General features: G+C 35.7%; 1 long non-coding RNA gene and 2 other non-coding genes across 3 annotated transcripts; all 3 read right to left on the minus strand.

Moving 5' to 3' along the window:
- Positions 1-1,929: 1,929 nt before the first annotated feature.
- LOC127648794 (uncharacterized) lies at positions 1,930-4,658 on the minus strand. Its single transcript, XR_007971229.1, has 5 exons — positions 4,555-4,658; positions 3,866-4,239; positions 3,369-3,433; positions 2,947-3,042; positions 1,930-2,790 (listed from the first exon to the last, which is right to left on the minus strand). It is a non-coding gene; the product is annotated as an uncharacterized LOC127648794 (long non-coding RNA).
- On the minus strand, positions 3,151-3,283 carry LOC127649867 (small nucleolar RNA SNORA13). The gene has a single exon (XR_007971354.1). It is a non-coding gene; the product is annotated as a small nucleolar RNA SNORA13 (small nucleolar RNA).
- LOC127649868 (small nucleolar RNA SNORA13) lies at positions 3,507-3,642 on the minus strand. The gene has a single exon (XR_007971355.1). It is a non-coding gene; the product is annotated as a small nucleolar RNA SNORA13 (small nucleolar RNA).
- Positions 4,659-6,199: the final 1,541 nt, after the last annotated feature.

Genomic DNA, 6,199 nt, shown 5'->3' on the forward strand with positions numbered 1-6,199 from the left:
GTTAAGAATTGGCCTGGAAAAGGACGTGTGTCAATATTGTCTTCATGCACAGTGAGGAGGATGGTTCAAGTGGCCAAAAACTCCTCAAGGATCACAGCTGGAGAATTGCAGAAATTTGTTGGGTCTTGGGGTCAGAAAGTCACATGAAAAATATCAGACATCACCTACATCACCACAAGTTGTTTGGGAGGGTTTCAAGAAAAAAGCCTCTGCTCTCATCCAACAACAAACTCAAGTGTCTTCAGTTTGCCAGACACAACTGGAACTTCAAATGCGACCGGGTTCTATGGTCAGATGTAACAAAACAAATAGCTTTTTGGCAGCAAACACCAGAGATGGGTTTGGCGCACAGAGATGATGAAGTACCCAATGCCCACAGTTAAATGTGGTGCTGGATCTTTAATGTTGTGGGGGTGTTTTTCTGCCAGAGGTAGACATCTTGTCAGATACATGGCATCACAGACTACATCAAATACCAACAGATAGAAAATCTAAACCTGGCTTCCTCTGCCAGAAAGCTTACAACGGGGCCTTGGTTGGATCTTCCAGCAGGTCAATGATCCAAAACAAACATCAAAATCAACACAAAAATGGTTCACTGACCACAAAATCAAGGTTCTGCCATGGCCATCCCAGTTCCCTGACCTGAACCCTATAGAAAACCTGTGGGGTGAACTAAAGAGGAGAGTCCATCAACATGGTCCAACAGGATCTGGAGAGATTCTGTATGGAGGAATGGTCTCAGATCCCTTGCCATGTGTTCTCCAACCTCATTAGGCATTATAGAAGACTCTGAGCTGAAATCTGGTAAAGGGAGGTTGCAAAAAGTATTGAATAAAATGGTGCCAATAATTATGGCCAATGCTTTTTGGATATGTATGTATTATGTATTTAATAATTAGATATTTCCTCTATTTTAATTGTTTTACTTCAATCAAAGGTTAGATTTTTGTGATTTTTATTTTAATGAAAGATCAAAAGGATAAACAATGCAGATTTTTTTTTTCAGAATTCATTGCTCATCTTTACCATGGGTGCCAATATTTTTGGCCACAACTGTATGAACAATGACAAATCCTTTTAACAGCAATTAAATGCCCTTCCTCAGATGATTGTAGTTGTCTTGCCACAATCATTTGTGTTCTCGAAATCTCTGCTCTTCCCCTTCTTTTTCCTTTCAAATATGACATTCAGATAATTCTCCTGATTTATTTTAATATTTGTCATTTTGTCAATTTCCTTATATTTTCTGACACAGAACTTTGTCAACATTTAGAAGTACACTACTGTGGAAAACTACTACTGTTAAAGCTAGTAGATATGGACTTAAACCAGCACAACTTAAATTTCTATTTCATTCTTACACCACATTCCACCCCATTTGTCACAACTATTTTTGGCAATATACTCCCACATCTTAGTTTTCCCAAAATCTTTCTGTAATGAATAGTGTAACATGTCAAAATTGAAAAGGAAATACAATTTCCAACTGCTTAAAAATGTATAAGTTCAGTAAGTTGCTAATTACCCGAGAAGTTATAACATTTTTTGCAATTAATTGATTTTTATTGTATTTATGTTCATTATCACAGCATTCTCGTGGGTTATTTATTACCTAATTATTCTTAGGTTTTATAAGTTGCAAAAAATTTATACAAATAGGGGAGATCAGTAATGATTTTAAAGTTTCTTTGTGTTTTGCTCATTTATTCCAGAAATATTAAGTCTACAAACACCCAAATATGTTTGACATGTCAGCAGCTAATAACCGTTTCAATTAAACTGAAACCCAATCGAGTTAGGAACAAGCTAAAAGGCTACATGATGTTAAATGAATTACTCCTAAGCATTCCTAATAACAATATGATTAGGCATACAATACAATAAATATTAGTCAACAAAAAAGCTATATAATGTAAATTTGTCTAGGTTTAAAAATTAAAGGAATATTCCAGTCTAAATACAAGTTAAGCTCAATCAACAGCATTTGTGGCATAATATTGACAAGTTACTTTTGACTTTATTTTTTTAAGAAAAGGACAAAGAAAATCTGGATTACAATGGAACTGAATGGGGTCAATCTGTAAACATTAAAATACAGTTTCAAAAGTATAGTCACATGTGTTAAGGGATTTTATCACACTAAAATCTTGTTACTAACTTTTGTGTAGTTAACATATTACAACTTCGTTGTCATGATGATTTAATGTCAACAAACCCTAAAACAGCTGCAAAAAATATGACTTAAACAAGCTCAAATTATACGCAAGTTTTAGCAGAAGAATTAATGCAAGCACTTATGAAATAAGATTCAAATTTCTGTCTTTAAATCCACCAAAAATTGGCCCCATTCACTTCCAAGTTATTTTACACAAACGGATGGTTACTGAGATTAAGTGAGCAGTAATCAGCGGTCATGTGATTCTAACATGGCAGCCCCCATGTGTGGACCCTCTCCCTGTAGAATAAAACAGCCTTTAAAAGAATACTGATATGACTGGAGTCTTCAAGTCATTTGAGTGGTCATTATTTTATAAATACATCTCAATTACAATATGCATAATTTTCACATACATTGATGTAAAGCATGAACTTCCCTCTCATAGTGCATAGATCCACCAGATCTTCTTTCATTGCAAAATACTTTGATTAAATATTTGTAACAAAAGGTCCCATAAACAATATATTCTAACAGATTTTAAGGGTCCATAAAATACTCATTCACACATACAAAAAAAAGTGCAAATGTGAAGGTTTTATTTATAAAAAGCGTCAAGTATCCCACAGCCTCTGGAAGAGAACAGAAGAAAACCATTAAGCCAGCAATTACAATAATATCATATGAATGCTAAAAATCACATTCATTTTCATAAAACAAATCTTATTGGAAACATTAACAGACCAAAAGTAAAGCAAGTCATTTTGAGCCAGTGGTAATAAACTCACCTGACACACCCAGCAGTACACAGCACTGATCCTTTAATGCTGGGTAATGGACCTTCACCAGATAAGAATCACCCTGATGCTTTGAGGCTTTACATCCTTTAACAGACAGGAATTTGTTATTAAAATGATTCACTTTTGCATTACGATACAGAGCATTATGGATTATGCCTGACATATATTGCACAATAATGCAGTTTACGTTGTTAATGTCCATAACGTAGAACTTTGGAAAGGCATGGGAGTAAACGCCTTTCAGCAGCCACATCATGTATTCATGTATGCCTTAGTTGACACCACATTCATCTAATCAGTAATGAACAGGTAACACTATAAGGCAAGATTATTTTAAACAAGGCTGGGTCTAATGGGGGCAATGTTTTGCCCCGAGCCCCTAAAGTTTTCAAATATCCATAGGTGCATACCAACTGTCATCCTACAACGACATCCATGTTGCTTTAGCCACCATCTACTGCAATGTCCAGGTCACCTGAATGAATGGATATGATTGTGAAAAAGCATGCAAGCAAAAGAATATATAATGCATTTGGTCATTTTGAAAATTTTTTCCTTGATTTATCACAATTGAAAAGAACAACTAGAGTGTCCGCTCATAAATTTGGCTATTGCAAGATTTATTGTGTGCCTTATTTGACACCCCATTCATCTAATAGGAAATGTATGGGCAACACAAAGGCAAGACTCTTCAAAGAATCAACTTCAACATAATTCAGGTGAACTGTTCGACTGAATGGATTCCATGTAAAAACCTTGTTTGAAATGTTAACCAAAGAATGCACACACTTCATGTGAGAACCAGTTCAATTGGAGGACACACATTCATATTAATCAATTTAGCGGAAACTCACAAGGTATACATTTTAAAGGTTTAGTTTAACAAAAATTCTCATCATTTACTCACCCTCATATCGCTAAAGGACTTAAATATTGATCGGTTTCTCCGCCACACTCATCATATCACTTCAGAAGACATGGATTTAACCATTTGGGTCATATATATTACTTTAATGCTGCCTCCATGAGATTTTAGGAGCTTTGTTCTGGCCACCATTCACTTGCATTGTATGGACCTATAGAGCTGAAATATTCTTCTAAAAATCTTTGTTTTTCTGCAGATGGTGGGAGGGGAAGCAGCATGAAGCATTTACATGTTTCCATTGATCATGGTACAAAAACTTGCTTGTTTGTTTGTTTTGATTATTTGATGCTCATGGCCCTCGTGGTGTCAGTCAGCATGTTGTCACATGCTACATTTCCCACTGGTTTAAAGTAAAGCTGCAAAAAAGGCAGGACAAACGATTAATTTACCATACATGAAATAGTAGATGGGTTATCATTAAAATCATACTTAAGTAACCTACATCTAATAAGCTTGTCAAATACACGCGCTCTTTATAAATGTGACAACAGAAAGATATCAGCGAACACCACATTCATGTAAAATAAACGGCCATCATGTACGAGCTTTGACTGCAAAATATTTAACAAGCTATTATACATACGGGAAACACACTTGTAATAATCATACTAATATATGTAAACATAAAATCAAACAAACACATACATACAACATTTTTGTTATACACTTACCCAATTATTACACCACCAAACTTAAAGTGTGCTTTCCTTGCATTGGTCTACGTCACTTAACGACCGCGTGATAAATCAACAACCGACTTTTCACATATCATCACCACGTGTAAAAGCGAAATAAGGACCCAGTTTAGGCGACGATGAAAGTGCCTGAGTAAACATAATTGGACACGTCTACTCATTCTTTATAATGACTTTTTTCCACATTTTAGAATTGTAAAGTGATCAGAATCATGAAATAACATAAAATGAAGCATCGTAATAATGTAGTGACCAAAAAAAGTTAAACAAATCAAAACTATGTTATAGTTTAGTTTCTTGAAAGTAAGGCAGGTTAAGACAACTTTATTTATACACCAAAATACAAGATACATCAAATAAGTTAAGAATAAGAAATGCAATATAAAAATAAAAAGTAATACAATAAACACAATTTTGATATATAAATGTATTAAAATGTCAATTATTAAATTGATTCACTTAGCAGACACTTTTATCCAAAGCGGAATACAACACAAGCGATTCATCCTATGACAGCAGTAATATGAGAAGTGCTGTAATACAAAGTCGCAAATTGCTCAGAGAAATGCAAGTAGAGAGAGGTGGGTGAGAGTGATAAAATTACATATTGAGAATTTTGATGATACCATGATTTCTGACTTGATTTTTTTTCCTTTGGTCTTTAGACCCCTGGAGTTAAGGTATGTGTTCACCTTGAGAATTTTGTCTTTTTTTGCCAAAAGTAAAGACCTCTGTCTTGTTGTTTAACTGAAGGAAGTTTCGGTACATCCAACTGTTAATTTAATGAATGCACTGGCACAGAGAGTCTATGATTTATCGCCCATTTCGTGAAAGGGGGTGTTGTATGCTTAGCTATGGTACGCAATTTGGTTCTTTTTCATAATTTGGCCTAGTGGGAGCATATGCAGGTTGAACAGGAGCAGTGCAAGAATTGAGCCTTGTGAGACTTCACACATCATGAATGTCCATTCAGATTCATAGTAGCCTATGTTCATATAGTAACCCCTCCCTTTTAGAAATGACCTGAACCAGCTGAGGACCGTCCCAGAGAGCCCTACCCAGTTTTCCTGTCTGTCCAGGAGAATATTGTGGTGCTCGACAGTGTCAAAGGCAGCAATGCGGTCTAGTAATACCAGCAATGATATTTTGCCTGAATCAATATTTAGCCAATGATCATTAAGCATCTTTATGAGTGCTGCTGTTGGAAACCAGAATGGAAATTGTTCAAGTAGCTTTTCAAGTTTAAGAATTAGTTCAGCTGATTGAAAACAAACTTTGGAATGATCTTGTCTATGAAAGGAAGATTTGAGATTGGTCTGTAGTTGTTTAATATGGCATATACTATTGTTTTAGGAGCGGCTTAACACCTGCAGATTTCAGGGACTTTCAGTGATACCTGGGGGCTTGCAGCAAATGAGTGGGAGAGCTTTGTTCCAGGGTATACCAGTTTCTCCAAGGTCAGAAGTGGGGATGTTGTCAAGAGGGAGAAAGTGTGAGATGAGAGGGGCTGTGGCTCTGGTGTTTCTGGAAGCTGAAGTAATTATCTTGGTTTTCTTGGCTTTTTTCCAGAAATTTGTCCTTGGGTGCTGAATCTTGGAAGTAGCCACCCTTTGCCTAGAAT

Source organism: Xyrauchen texanus, chromosome 9 (genome assembly GCF_025860055.1).
Source record: "Xyrauchen texanus isolate HMW12.3.18 chromosome 9, RBS_HiC_50CHRs, whole genome shotgun sequence".
Taxonomy (NCBI): Eukaryota; Metazoa; Chordata; class Actinopteri; order Cypriniformes; family Catostomidae; genus Xyrauchen; species Xyrauchen texanus.